This window comes from Mus musculus, chromosome 14 (assembly GCF_000001635.26).
Source record: "Mus musculus strain C57BL/6J chromosome 14, GRCm38.p6 C57BL/6J".
Taxonomy (NCBI): Eukaryota; Metazoa; Chordata; class Mammalia; order Rodentia; family Muridae; genus Mus; species Mus musculus.
In genome coordinates this window covers 29785470-29800351 of record NC_000080.6, presented here as the reverse complement: position 1 = coordinate 29800351, position 14882 = coordinate 29785470, and the positions used below count along the sequence as shown (strand labels likewise).

Sequence of the window (14882 nt, the reverse complement as noted above, 5' to 3'; positions counted from 1 at the left end):
TTTTTCTCCCAACGCTTTCTCTGAAGAGTAACGCAGACAGTTTTCCCTCACAAACTTCAGCCTTGCAGACTCCCAGCGGTGGAATGACTGGAGCCTCTACTTTTAGTGTCTGGCTCCTGAGGCCTTCTGTGAACTCAATATTTTGTTCGTGTGTTGGCTTACAGCAATTTCGAAATTAGAAGAGGCAAGGCAAGGGAGACGGGGAGTCCGGCTCAGGGCGTGGCGTGGGTTCTACCACCTCAAATGAGAAGGGGCTCTGCAGATGTGCCCGGGAGGGAGGCATTGCGGTTGCTCAGCTGTGCAGATCTCCCTTGAGACAGCTGCTGTGGCAGAGGCAGGAGGTCATTTCTTGCTCAGAGAACCCGGAGGGGAACCTAGGTAAAGTCCGTGTCAGGATTTCACCTTTAACTATCGATCGCGATGTGTGATCAATCAAAAAGCCCCAAGGGAGGAAGTATAAATAAAACATGTCTCTCACAAAGAGGGCAAAGCTGCAATTTGCCAAGTGCAGTGTAATTGCTTCTGGTTAATTATCTCAGTGGTGAGATGGGAGCAGCGACGACACACATTCACATCCACATTATGGCTAAAAATAATGCTACTTCTTGGATGCTCCTCCTGTTGTTCTTGAGGCATGGACAATGCCCGTCTGGTTCTCTGGGACGCTAGAGATAGAGGGTAACTTCAGATAGCTCCATGCCAAGGCTGTCAGTTTTTATCATCACGATAATTACTTGCAATTATAGTAATATAATTATTAATAATAATTACAATAATATTACTGAATGCAGTCATTAGACTAAGTACTACCCATTAGCTCAATGGCTGCTACAACAATTCTGACAGAGTATCTTCTTTTCCTAATTTTCAGATGGGGAAACCAAAGCCTGAGAGATTTATTCAAGGTCACAGAGCTGATAGTGAACCCCAGTCATCTGGCTGGGATCCTGAGAATTTTCTCTTAGCCACTATAGCAGATACGAACAGTGCTTTGACCTGGGTCTCCTGGACCCCATTTTAACATTTAGTGTATCTGGACCCCGCCTCCCACAACTAATGACGGCAGCGCCATAAATTGTCCAGAGCTAAGATCTTTTGAGAAACATTGCCCTTTAGAGGTGCAGGCAGTTTTATCAGGAGATACCTGGAAGTGACTGCCAACTATGCAGAGCACTTAGTTCCCCCACAGTGAGAAACATCAAGAGTCCCCTCCCTATACAAGGCAGCTTCTGCTCTGTGCCCGCATTATGTGTTAGAACCCCTGCAGAATCAGGCTGGGCTAGATCTTCTTTAAACTACATCCTTCATTTCTTCTCCCCTATCCAACGTCCTTCCTTTCTATATGGATTTGACCTGAGGTCATCCTAATACCAAGGAGTCTGGCACAAACCCCTCTCATACTCTGGTTCGAGGGAGCTAAGGATGGCCACTCTTGGGCTGGTGCCCGGAGCTTTTCCTGTTCTGCCGAAGGAGACCTTATTGCTGAGAAACCATCACCTGCTCTGCCTGTCTGACCTCGGACATGTTGGTAACTTATGTTTCTTTACAGGATTCGAGGGCTAGATCAGAGGGTCCTTGAAGTCTCTTCTAGCCTTGAAGTTTCTAAAACTGCCACTTTCTAAAATCTACCTGCTTGGGGTTACAGCGGTGTCAAAACCAAGTATTCAGTGTGACTTCAGTTTACTACTACAAGAAGACGCTCAGGGAGCAAGGATAAGAAAGTCCCATTCTACCTGTTCTTCATTTCTTCCAAACAGCATTTCTGAAAGGTGTAGTCCACAGGGAATCCCACATGTGACCTCGTGAACTGGTGGGTTCCATTTAATTCAAGAAGGAAATGGTATTCTTGAGGTCTGGCAATAAGAGCAGCCAACTCCTGGAAAGTTACAGTCTGAGGTGAAGGCGAGGGTTGGGCCTTCCATCTCTAGAGTGGGTGCATGGTGTATCAGCATGTTCTCAGATTCATAAAGAGCAGGGTCGCTGTGACCTCAGCAATTCACTCTGACTAGAGTGAATTACATAGACAATAATCAGAGGTAGGCAAGTGGAAATTGTTCCCATAAATAAAAGAAGGGTCATGCTATCCATTATACCACGAAGGGAGCAGCACATAAGCTTCAGCTTGGTGTTCTGGGAGTGGAGGTGACAGGGTCCTACTGTCTTAAACACAATCAAATGCTGATGGGGAGAAAGGGAGAGAAGCGAGATGTTTTGAAAGGAAAGCAGAAATTCGGAAAACAGGCTGAAGGCATGGGATAAGAGTTCAATGTGGACGTTGGTAGTGTTCCAACCCAGAGACAGAGTTTATGAGACTCCTGAACATAAGATGTCTTTCCTAAGACCAATCTCAACCATCCAGGTGTAGAACTGGGGTGAGGTGGACTTAAACTGGGTTTGGATTTTTGCTAAAGTAATTTGCTAAACATGGTAGAGAAGTAAAACGTTAGGGGCCAATGGTGGTAGTGGTGATGATGATGATGGTGGTGGTGGTGGTGGTGGTGGTGGTGGTGGTGGTGATGATGGTGAAGGTGGTGGTGGTGATGATGATGATGATGGTGTTATTGTTGTTGGTGGTGGTGGTGATGATGATGATGATGGCAATGGTGAAGGTGATGATGGTGGTGACAGGCCATGTTGCATACGCAGAGAAGGTAGATGGAAAGGACATGATGGATGCTAGAAAAGCAATAAGGCCAATGTACAGGAGCTTCTAGTAGACTAGAAGAATGTGAGTGTCCTTGTGTACTCAGGGAATGCTATTTAGAATGTAGGACAGGCAGGATGGGGTGTTAAAGGGGCGATAGTACTGGGAGTGGCAAGATCTAGGGTGTGTTGGGGTGGTGGCTGAAATGGAGTGGAGGGAAACTTCATCAGGAGGAAAGCCATCAACCTTGACTTTATATTAGGACACTGGGTGGCCATTTGTAGGTCTCCACAAGTGATCAAAAGAGCAGCGGAGAGGGACATAGTGAACAATCTCTAGAATCTCACAAAAGCAATAGCAGTAAAAAAAGAGTCTAATAAAGGAAAGGGAGGATACTGTGGCTTCACAGAGGCTGGGATGATGGAGACAGGAAGATGGAGACATGGGCCACACATAGTAGGAGGTGCAAACACATAGTAGGAGGTGCAAACACATAGTAGGAGGTGCAAAGAGGATGCTGTGGTTGGTCATTTTTTCTGTCAATGTGACTAAGATTGCAGCATGCCCCTAGGGATGCCAGTAAAGGTATTTCCAGAGTGGCTTAATGGAGGGGAAGATGGATCCTGAATGTGGATGATAGGTGCAGCTATTTTGCCTGTAAGAACAGCCTTAGCCTTGGCTCTGTGCATATCAGGAACGTGTAAGCCTATAAGACAACCCACTGTAGCCGACAGTGGAGCTGTACGGTTGTTAGTGATCCTGGAAGCCTGGACAGAATAAGGGTGGGGTGGGGAGCAAAAGCCAGAAAATCACTGACATGAGATTTCCCTCTCCATTTCTGCTCTTTTGATCATGCCTGGTGACCTACAGATGGCCACCTAAGACGCCAAGGTGATGACTTTATTCCTGCTGAAGTTTCCCTCCACTCCATTTCAGCCCCACCCCAAGACACCCTAGATCTCATCTCGCAAAGCATTGGCGCCCCTTCTCACTCCTACTCTGCCCGTCCTCCCCTTCTTCCCTGCTTTGTGGCCGTCACAGTGATAACTGTGTTGCTCCACAATGCCCTCCCTGCTGTGATGGATGGATCCCTCTGACAATGCGAGGCCAGATATTTTCTCTGTTAAGTTGGCCTTGCTATGCAGTCTGATGCAGCAAAAACAACTCAAACATAACAAGCACAGAAAAAACTTACTCCACCTTTGATCACAGCGTGTCCTCCACCCAACAGACGCCAGGAGAACATCTTGAAAGTGACCAGATGCCAGGCAGATAGTGCTTGGAGGTGGATCCCTGTGCCCTAGAGTAGGCTGTACTGCCACCAGGAAAGGAATGATCATACAAGGAGTCTACTATGCCACAGTGATAGGCTGACATAGGGATGGGGCTGTGGTGCTTAGCATGCATTCTGCCCTTAGCCAGCATGTCTTCTGCACCACAGAGGCTGGAATTTCCTAGACTACCAGGTATTTCAGCTTCTATATGAGCTCCTGTACCAACTGGCCTTAGGCTCGGGTGAGACTCGGGAGGTAGGGATGAAGTGGAAATCCAGTTTCTGCATCTCTGTTGCCAGTGCTGATCACAGAGCTATGTGCGAGGAGGAGGGCTTATATTAGCTATACGTCCATCTATCTACAGGGCATTTGCTCTGGCACTGCATGCTGTAGCAGGTCTGAAGGTCTTCCTGTGCACATGGCTGTCTGATGGTGGCGTGTGGCTCATGGGTAGTGGACCAACGTTTTCATAGAAGTTTCTAGTTCAAGCAGGGCTTTCATGTCGTAGAAGAGACAACAGGATTTTGGGTGATCCAGTTTGACGTTCTAGAAAATGGAAGCTGTGACTATTTGTTTTTGCTTGCTTGTGTTTGTTTGTTTTTAAAGCCAATTAAGATTCTTTAAGCCATCTACTATGGCTGGAATGACCCTTTCTGCACAAACTTGCTCCAGCTTATGGTTTATGGGACAGAATTGCAGTGGGCAGTTTGTGGCAGAGAAATAATCTGTAAACTCAAGGTACTGTCCTTAGTATAAACCCAGCTCATTGAGAATAAGAACGTGCAAAGCCATTCTTCCTCAGCACCCACTGTGTGCCTGCCATTGTCTCCAGAGCTCACATAACCTTGCAGAGCTGCCGAGACTGTCCTTATTGTTGTACAGAGGAAGAAATCACAGCACAGAGGAGACTCCTTTCTTTTAAGGTCAAGGTCACACAGCTGGAAAGCAGCAACCTGATTGTGAGTCAGATCTGTCAAGTTGCTACTACATGATGTCACCTCATGGGTTAGGGCAGCTCTATGTAGGTCACAAGGACCTGACAATGTTCTTAAGCATAGGGAAAAAAAGTGTGTGTGTGTGTGTGTGTGTGTGTGTGTGTGTGTGTGTGTGTGTTCATGCACATGTTTTGAGAAATCTCTCCAGGGGCATCCCCCTTCTTTAAAACTTGAGTAAAATTGGAGTAGCTTTCTTATACAAAAGGTCAGACATGCTTCATACCAAACCATAAAGATCCCCAAGTGGGGAAGAATTGAAGAGACAAGAAGGGTTGTTGGGATTCTGAGCCCCCAATGACCAGCCTGCAAAAGAGAGGGTCTCTTCAGCAAAAGCAAGAAGGCCTGGTCTCTGCTGCCAGGGTGCCGAGCATGGGCACATGCAGAGGAGTCCTGGTGGCTGTGTGAACCAGAATTTAAGTCCGGCATAGAGCAAAAAGAACAAGGAATCCTGGGCTCAGCAAAGATGGATGTGATGGAGGAGTGAGGCTGGGAAACTCCGCCCCAGCAGAGAGCCAGGAGGGGGCAGACAGCTCCAGCCCCTGTTCCAGCCTTAGGGGAAGCAGAACACTGAGCAGAGAACAGAGAAGATGCCCCTGAGGTGGGATTGAGGTTTAACTGGCTCCTCAGTTCCTTTTGTTACAAAAAGGTGACTCTGGAACACCTGGCTCCCCAGCTTTCTCTGGATTGGACGGTCACTAACCTAAGCCTCGCACAGCCTCCAGGGCCTGGGGTTGCTCTTGAAACTCGGGTTTTCACATTGCTGCACTGTCTTTTGAGTTTTGCCACCACTGACATCACGGGAGCTTGTGGAAGAGTGGATTGGGCTAGACCAGCTAGGAAGCTTTTGGAGGAGATATTTGGACTCTCTGAACCGTGTTTTCTCATAAGCAAATTGAGAATGATGCTGTCATCTTCTGTGTAGTTCAAATGAGATAATATGAAGGAATAGCCTGGGAAAGGGCTTCATGCACAGTTTTCAATAACTGTTAACTCTTGTCATCACTTAGGACGCTGTGATTTCTCTCTCTACTCCTACCTTGAGAGACAGAAGTATTAAGGCTTAACCCAGACTCCAACTTCAGCATTTAGCTACTGCATGCTTTGGGGGTTACCCCTAGACCCCCTCTGGCTCTTGATTTGCTCATCTATGCAATGGCTGAAATGGGTAGACCTGTACTTTGCAGCATTGACGTTTAGGTTCTAGCTGAGGTACTCCTGACACATCACAGATAATCAGAGGGTGGGCTGACCTCCTCAATGCAGTGATGGGAGATGGCTTCAGATGGCAAATAAGGGGATGCTACTATTGGGCATGTGTAGACAAGATAAAAATGCAGTAAAGCACACAGGCAAACCCCTGCGAATGAGGCCCCACCTCTTCCTGGGGAATTCATAGACAGTTCATGGCTACTGGGGGATGGAGACATATTCTTCAGCGGTGTAACTGCTGGTAAGTTGTTCAAGCTCCTGCAAGTAACTCCTTCTTCTTGCTCCTGTGAGCAACCAGAGCTAAGCTCATTGTGTCACCAGGAAAAAAAAAACAAAAGACTTTAAAGCAGAAAGAAGATGAATGGAGAGGAGGACGGGGATCATGGAGAATGGAGGGGTGGGTGGGGTTAAGAAAGCACGATAAAGGGCTAATGTGATCAAATACATTATACTCTGTACAAAAATATCACCAGGACAGCTATTATTATTTGCAGTTAACATACCCTAGTAAAATATGTTTAAAATACCTTACTGAAGCTGGTGAAATGGTTCAACAAGGAATGGTACCCATCTCCATGCAATGGAATGCCTGACTTTGACCGATGAGACCCACATGGTGGAAGAAGAAAAGTCCTTCAAGTTATTTTCTGACCTTTGTTTGTGTGTGGTGGCATGCTTATACCTGTATGCACACACATGAAAATTAGCTGATTAGTTAATTTTTTTTTGAAATTCTGCAGTGGTACATTCTCTATCCTGTGTGTGGCACATGGGAGTATTTTGCCCAAACTGAGGTCATGGTGTGTTATTCTGTGCTGGTATTTATCTCTAGTTTTAGCATCATGCCCTACAAATGAACAGGAGTTTGTTGGGAGACTGGCTAGGAGGAGGAAGAGGGAGGGGAGCTGGATGGGGAGGAGGAAGAAGGAAACTGAGAGGGAGAAGGGGGAGAGGGAGAAGGGGGAGAGGGAGGGAGAGGAGGAAGGGGAGGCAGGTGGGAGAGAAGGAGACTGAGAGAGGGAGGATGGCATTCCTAGCAGGCAGCAGAGACAGCATGGAGCAGGAGAAGCTACTGCTGCTAGTTTCTTGCAGGATGGTACATTTCTACCTGACCTGAGCCTCGGGCACAGTCTCTCCAGCAACAACTGGCACTCTACCGGCTTGTTGAAAAAGTCCCAATCCAGCCAACCCCTTCAGTGGCCCCATAGTGCCTCCAGTGAGGTGAGATGAAGGTGCCTCTGTATAGCCTAGATTGTGGCGTTCCAAGGACCTACCAAGCCTACATCATGTTCCATAGAACATAGGACTCCAAGAGGCAACCTTGGCTTCAGATTATCAGCCCTAAGGCTGTGTCCCTGCAAACCAACTTGGGCAATTCCAGGCATGTTCTAGAAGACCTGGGGGAATGTCCTGAGCTGAGGACCTCCAGGTACAGGTTATTCTCGTAGAAAACCATCTAGTATCTGAGACCTCCTGGCATAAAACTCTCCAGAAAGATGCTCCAAAAGTCAGGCAGGCAGAGTGAGACTGTGGGCGCCTGAGCACCTTGTTCTCTACCAGGGCTACGCCAATGGGGTTGTATCTGAGACTCCTCTGCTTCCTGAAGCAAAGTTCTTTGAACTCTATTACTGGAATGGATCATCTACATCTGGCTCTCCGGAAATCTGAAGGATTTAAGTACAGGGTTCTTTCCTGACAAGTGCATGGAACTGGCTCGCACTGGCTTGCAGCAGATAGCCTATATTTTAATTACATTAATTTTGTTTAGCTTTCTGTGTATATGTGTATGTGTGTGGGCATGTACCATGTACATATAGAGTCCAGAGAACAAATGGTGGAGTCAGTTTTCTCTTTCTACCATGTGGCTCATGGAATGACTCAGGTCACCAGGCTTGGTGGCAAGCACTCTTATCCACTGTGCCATCATCTTTCCAGCTTGTACTTCTATGAATACCATGAGGAGCTCTCTAGGCAGCAACCAGAAACATCTTCAACAACTGGGTCCCTTGCTGGTGGGATTTGGTCTCTGCCACAATTCCACATTTCCTCTCCCCACTACTGAGGAGGTAGTGGCAAGTCTCTGCTGCTCCACCTGCTGTGAACTAGGGGTGTGGCAAACATCAACCCCTGGCTCCCGCCACCACGTGGATGGCGTTACATGCAGTGTCATGGAGAATATTCATTAGCTGGCATATTTCAGTCTCCCACAGACTCCCACATCGGTGCTGCTGAAGGAGAGATGGGCACAGTAAAGGATCTGGAGCCTTTAAGTAAGACCTTGGCTAGCACTACAGACCATGGTTCACTCTGATCCCTGAGCAAGGAAGGGGAGCCTCAGGGTACTGCAGTGGGTGCTGCTGACTGAGAAGAGCCTGTCATAGAGACGTGGGATGGTGGGGAGACACGTGGATCTTTCTGATAAAGTGGCAAGCACTTTGCATTTATTTCAGAAAGAACCCCAGAGAAGCCAAGTGGCACCCTCTCTCATTCCTTTTCCTTTTCCTTCTGTCCTTCCTTTGGGTAGACCTGAGGGCCTTTCACATGCTAGTCAAACATTCTACCACTAAGACAGATCTCCTATTACCTCCAATTATTCTCTCCTTTTACGCTTGGGTGACCTTTTTTTTGTTGTTGTTTGGGGTCCTCCTCTTCCACTTGTCTCCTTCCTTCCTTCTCCTCCTCTTCCTCCTTCTCCTCCTCCTTCAGCAGCTCCTCCTCTTCTTCCTCCTTCAGCTCCTCTTCCTTTTTCTTTTCTTCCTCTTGACAAAGCCTTTCTATTTAGCCCAGGCTAGCCTCAAACTCACAATCTTCTTGCCTCAACCTCCCAAGTGCTGGGATTGAAAGTGAACACCACCACACCTAGTTTAAGAGCACCTGTTGCTTTCCCATCTGAGAAAGATTCAAGCATCCTCCCTTGTGCCTTCCCTGTTATTTTGGCTTCTTTGGATACATTGATTATAGCATGATTAACCTGTACTTTATGGCTAATATTCATTTATAAGTGAGTACATACCATGCATGTCCTTTTGGGTCCTAGTTACTTCACTTAGGATATTTTCTAGTTCCGTCCATTTGCCTGCAAAATTCATGATGTCATTGTTTTTAATAGCTGAGTAGTATTCCATTGTGTAGATGTACCACATTTTCTGTATCCATTTTTCAGTTGAGGGACATCTAGGTTGTTTCTAGTTTCTGTCTATTATGAATAAAGCTGCTATGAACATAGTTGATCAAGTATCCTTGTTGGATGGTGGAGCATCTTTTGGGTAAATGCCCAAGAGTGGTATAGCTGGGTCTTGAGGTAGAACTATTCCCAATCTTCTGAGAAACTGCCAAATTGATATCCAGAGTAGCTGTACAAGTTTATACTCCTACCAGCAGTGGAGGAGTATTCCCTTCGGTCCACAACCTCACCAGCATGTGCTGTCCTTTGAGTTTTTTGATCTTAGCCATTCTGATGGTTGTAAGGTGGAGTCTCAGAGTCATTTTGATTTGCATTGAAATGTTCAATGTTGTTTGATTGAACATTTCTTTGGGTGCTTCTTGGCCATTTGAGATTTCTCTGTTGAGAATTCTCTCTACCTCATTTTAAAAATTGGGTTATTTGGATTGTCAGTGTCTAGCTTCTTAAGTTCTTTATTTTTTGGATATTAGCCTTCTGTTGGATATAGGATGACTGAAGACCATTTTCCAATCTGTAGGCTGTCATTTTGTCCTGACAATGGTGTCCTTTGACTTACAGTAGCTTTTCAGATTCATGCGGTCCCATTTATTAATTTTTGACATTATTGCCTGAGGCATTAGTGTTTTGTTTAGGAAGTTGTCTCCTATACCAATGAGTTCAAGGTTATTCTCTACTTTCTGTTCTATTAGATTTAGTATATTTGGACTTGAGTTTTATGCAGGGTGATAAATATGGATCTATTTGCATTCTTCTACATGCAGACATCCAGTTAGACCAACAGAATTTGTTGAAGATGCTCTCCCTTTTCCATTGTACAGTTTTGGCTCCTTTGTCAAAAATCACATGTCTGTAAGTGTGTGAGTTTATTTCTGAGTCTTAGATTTGATTCCATTGATCCACCTTTCTGTTTCTATACCAATACTATGCAGGTTTTTTTGTTTGTTTGTTTTATCACTATTACTCTGTAGTACAGCTTGAAGTCAATGATAGTGATACCTCCAGAAGTTCTTTTATTGTTCAGGATCATTTTAGTTATCCTGGGTTTTCTAGTTTTTCCATATAAAGTTGAGAATTGTTCTTTCAAGATGTAATGAATTGTGTTAGAATTTTGATAGGAATTGCATTGAGTCTGTTAGATTGCTTTTGGTAAAATGGCCATTTTCACCATGTTAATCCTACCGATCCATATCAGAAATCAATGGAAGGAGGAAACTGGGTGAAAGAGAGCCTGGGGAGGGGAACAGAGTGGGGGTAATCATATGTAGGACAAGCCGGGTAAAGAGAGGGAGATCGGCTGGAGGAGCAATCTCTAGGAGGTGCCAAAGGTCTGGGATGGGGAGAGGCCCCAGAAGCTCTAAAGGGGTCTCTAGCTGAGATTCCTAGCAGTAGGGGATATGGATCCTGAAGTTGTCACTTCCTGTAGCCAGGCAGGACTCCCAGCAGAAGGATAAGAACAGTAACCCACCTCCAAGGCCTTCAACCCAAAATGTGTCCTGCCTACAAGATGTGCAGGAACAATAATAGAGCAGAGATTGAGGGAATAGCCACTCAATGACTGCCCCAAATTGAGACCCAGTCTAGGAGCAAGAATCAATCCCTGAAACTATTAATGATACTCTATTATGCATGCAGACAGAAAACTAGCATAACTGTCCTCTGAGAGGCTCCACCTAGCAGCCAATGGAAAGAGGTACAGAGACTCACACCCAAACACTAGATAGAGCTAGAGGAGTCTTATGGAAGAATTGGGAGAAAGATTGAGGACAGGGACTTCACAGGAAGACCAATAGAGTCAACTAACCTGGACCCTTGCGAGTTTCCAGAGGCTGAATCACCACCCAAAGAGTGGACATGGGCTGGACCTAGGCCCCCTGCATATATGCAGCATCTTGGTCTTCATGCAGGTTCCCCAAACAACTGGAGCAGGAGCTGTCTCTGAGCTTGTTGCCTGCCTGCCTGCCTGCCTGCCTGCCTGCCTGCCTGCCTGCCTGCCTCAGAGGCCTTCTAGGTACCCCTGGGCTGCACAAGTTACATGGTGCTCCATGGTCGGTCACTGACTGGGAGTGACCTGGTGGGCGAGGATGGGTTTCCTCAGACCTTTGCCCTTCCTGTACTTGAAGGCCTTGTCTCTGTGGTGTCCCAGGTCCATATAGACTTTGAGCTCCTGGAAGACCTGCCCCACTCTGGCTATGATTCCGGCCCCAGCCCCAGTCCTCATCCCAACAATATCAGTGTTTGTGGGATAGATGAGCCATGCGATCCCAATATGGCAGCCAACAGGGGGTTTTAAGCTGGGTTTCACACAGGGGTGAGTACTCCCATGTACTCTTCATATTTCCTTCAAGAAATCAACCAAGTGAGCTCAGCCAGCTGGTTTGAGCTTCCTCTTTGAGGTGGAACTCTTTCATGTGTACACTGTCGCATGTGCCTTCCTGGCTGAGCCCCCTCTACCATCTGAACAGCAATCCCCCCGCAATCGCTCCCTTGCTGATTCCGCTGCTAGAGCTACAACCGAAAATCAAAGAGCATTTTTAATGAGAAAGACCCTTTGTGTTCCCCTTTTCCCTTCAAATCCACTGTAATAAGTTTGAGACTGTTAGTGACATTTAAGCCCTTCTAGATGTTCCTGCGCTGGAGGGAGGCTGTTCTCGTAATAGTTTCAAATAGTAAAATCTCTTTACATTTCACCCCATGACCTTTTCCCTCGTAGAATGTCAACAATAGAGAAAACAAATGTTTGATGTGTCTGAAGCAGGGTTTGGTGCTTGGGTGACCGATAATCTTCCCACTCTTCACATTCATTATTCAGAAAGTGTCTTCTGAGTGAAGGTTAATTTGCATATGCACGTCTCTTTTGTACTTCATGCTATCTGAGCACGGCGCACAATAACTCTTCTGAAAAAAGTATCATTTTACATTATGATAATATTAAGAGGGATTTCTTAAATTAGGCATCCTGACATGCTGCTCTTCCTTGCTGAGGAATGAGATGAGTTACTGGCATTTGAAAAACAAGTTAGTGGAGAACAAAGCACGCTTCGCTTCGGCTTTCCCAGGAGTAATACATACCCCCAGGCCGTCTGATTTGGAACCTGTGTACAAGAACTTTGAAGGCCCTGCTAATCTCAGAAGCTGCTGTACCTTGTTCCATCCCTGCAGCATCTCTCTCTGCCTGCCACTGAGGTTCTCACTCCCATTTTACAGGTAAGTAGAGTGAGTCACAGAGGGACCATTAGTTTTTGGGTCGGCAGTGCAAGTTAAAGCTGTCTTCTTTTGGCTGTTCTGCAATTCACTGTAGGGTGAATGGATGGCACGTGAGACCTGCCCACACCATCTCATTATGAACAGAAGAGGTGCATCCTGGCATCCTCTTGCCACATCAGCTGCACACCCAGATCACCCACCGTAAGCAGCTGGGGAGGGTGAGGTGGAGGTGATTCAAGTTCATGGACTGCATGTGGCTTGCTTTGTGACAGGGTGTTGTCCTGTGTGGACTTTTGTGCAGTTTTGTTGTCCAAGCTGGGGTAGAAACCAAAGATATTTATGCTTGAAGGGAAGGCTGGGGGTCGGGGGGTGGGTCCCAGGCCAGGGTGCTTGGGTGAGATGGGATGTGTTTCTCTAGCTCAATCCCTCCTTCCCAACCCAGCCTTTCTTCTTCTTCAAAGAGCACTCTGATTATGTTTGGGGATCCAGCCTGCCCTCACCCCTAGTGTAAACAGAGGCAAGTGACCTAGCCTGGACAGTCAGGACTCTCATTCCCCAACTGTATGATGTGTCACATGGCCCCATAAGCCAGCCAAGTGTCGAGGGATAATTGGCCAGTCTAGATCATCTTGCTTGGATTTTAACAGACGTCTTCTCAACCTCCTTTTCTTCCTTTTCTTCTACTCCATATTGGATTTGCATCTGTGAAAGCTTGGTACTGTTGATGCCACCTTGGTTTCATGAGAAAAGAATCTGAAATCAATGCCAAGAAGAATAAGTGGAGCCCAAGAGGAAGAAACCAATGTCTGTATTATTTGAGCCCCTGGATCCAGCTGAGACTGTGCTTATAAATATCCTACTTACGGGAGACAATGCATTCTCCTTCCTTCACCGAGATGATTTGGGTTGTATTTTCTGTCACTATTGCTTGAAAAAAGTTCTGATACATGATATCAGGTGTCACATTCACATAACTCTAAATAAAGGAAATGTGCTTTTCTGGAAGTAATTATATTCTGTCGGTCATCCCATAAATATTTGTTGAGCTTCTGCTCCATGCCATCCATTCTGCTATGAGCTATGGGAGAGTCAGAGCAGTTTCCAAGGGACAGATGGCTTGATGGGAGGAGGCTTTGAAGTGAAGACATGTGGGAAATAAGGCAGGGTGGGGAGGGAAGGAGGACCAGGAGATGCAGGTGCCAAGGGAACGGGATCTGAGGGAATACTTCCAGGGGGGATGGGCACGTTTCTCTTCTGAGTGGAGCCTCTTGGCCTCTCCATCCCAGGTGCTCTCTCAGCATCTTGCACAGGACAAATGTCCAGGAAATATAAATCATGACAGTGTTGCATGGTTTCCCTGGGGAGGGGTAAAGAAATGCCCTGTCACCCTGAAGGGGATACTAACAGAAACACTAACAGAGTCAACTAACCTGGACCCTTGGCGGCTCTCAGAGACAGAGCCACCAACCAAAGAGCAAACACAGGCTGGACTTAGGCCATAGATGGAGCAGATGTGCAACTCAGTCTTAATGTGGGTCGCTAACAACTGGAGCAGGTGCTATCCCTAAAGCTGTAGCCTGTCTGTAGGATCTATTCCCCTAACTCAGCTGTCTTGTCTAGCCTCAGTGGGAGAAGAAGCGCCTAGACCTGCAGGGACTTGATGTGCCAAGGTTGGGGGATACCCAGGGAGGGCCTCTGCTCTCTCAGAGGAGAAGAGGAGGAGAAGTGTGTGGGGGGACTGTGGAAGGGGAGAACAGGAGGGGGTACAGCAATTGGGATGTAAAGTAAATGAAGAAAGAAAGAAGGAAAGAGAGATAGGAAGAGAGAAAGGATGAAAGAGACAGATAGAAAGAAAGAAAACTGAAAAAAGAAGAAAGAAAGAAGAGGAGAAGTAGAGAGAGGAGGAGGAAGAGGAAGAGGAGGAGGAGGGGGAGGGACCCTGTCTGCTCAGATAATGGGGAAACCAGGTGAGTCAAGAATTCTGTCCAAGTCTATGTTGGTGAACCAAGGAGTTTATTTACTGAGATCAATTGTAAGGGCACAGGTGTCTCAAGGCAGCTCTGCCACTGGGAAGTCCCACAAGGGACAGCAGCAGAGTTCCCATCCCCACGGTCTGTTCACTTAAGAGATGACTTCTCATATCGCCACAGAGAAGTGGAGGTCTCGGTGGGGTCATGCAGCTTCATGATCCCTAAGAGTGTGTCATTCCCTCTCTGGGAAAATTGACGGGATGCATATCATGAAAGTTGTGTGTGCATGATCACATCTGCTCTGATTCAAGAGGGCAATGGCCATGCCTAGCTATGAGACAACAGCTGCAGAACACAGCTTTATGGGGGCTGTAACCCTGAAAAATAGGATGACTTAACCCT

The 14882-nt window shown here is 46.6% G+C and overlaps 1 long non-coding RNA gene across 2 annotated transcripts; it reads left to right on the top strand.

The window, feature by feature from the left end:
• Positions 1–3377: 3377 nt before the first annotated feature.
• Gm35281 lies at positions 3378–13515 on the top strand. Of its 2 annotated transcripts, XR_874483.2 has the most exons (4): positions 3378–4110; positions 12258–12510; positions 12605–12711; positions 13222–13515. It is a non-coding gene; the product is annotated as a predicted gene, 35281 (long non-coding RNA). The 2 variants fall into 2 exon arrangements; XR_383319.3 differs by lacking the exon at positions 3378–4110 and having other exon boundaries at positions 12143–12510.
• Positions 13516–14882: the final 1367 nt, after the last annotated feature.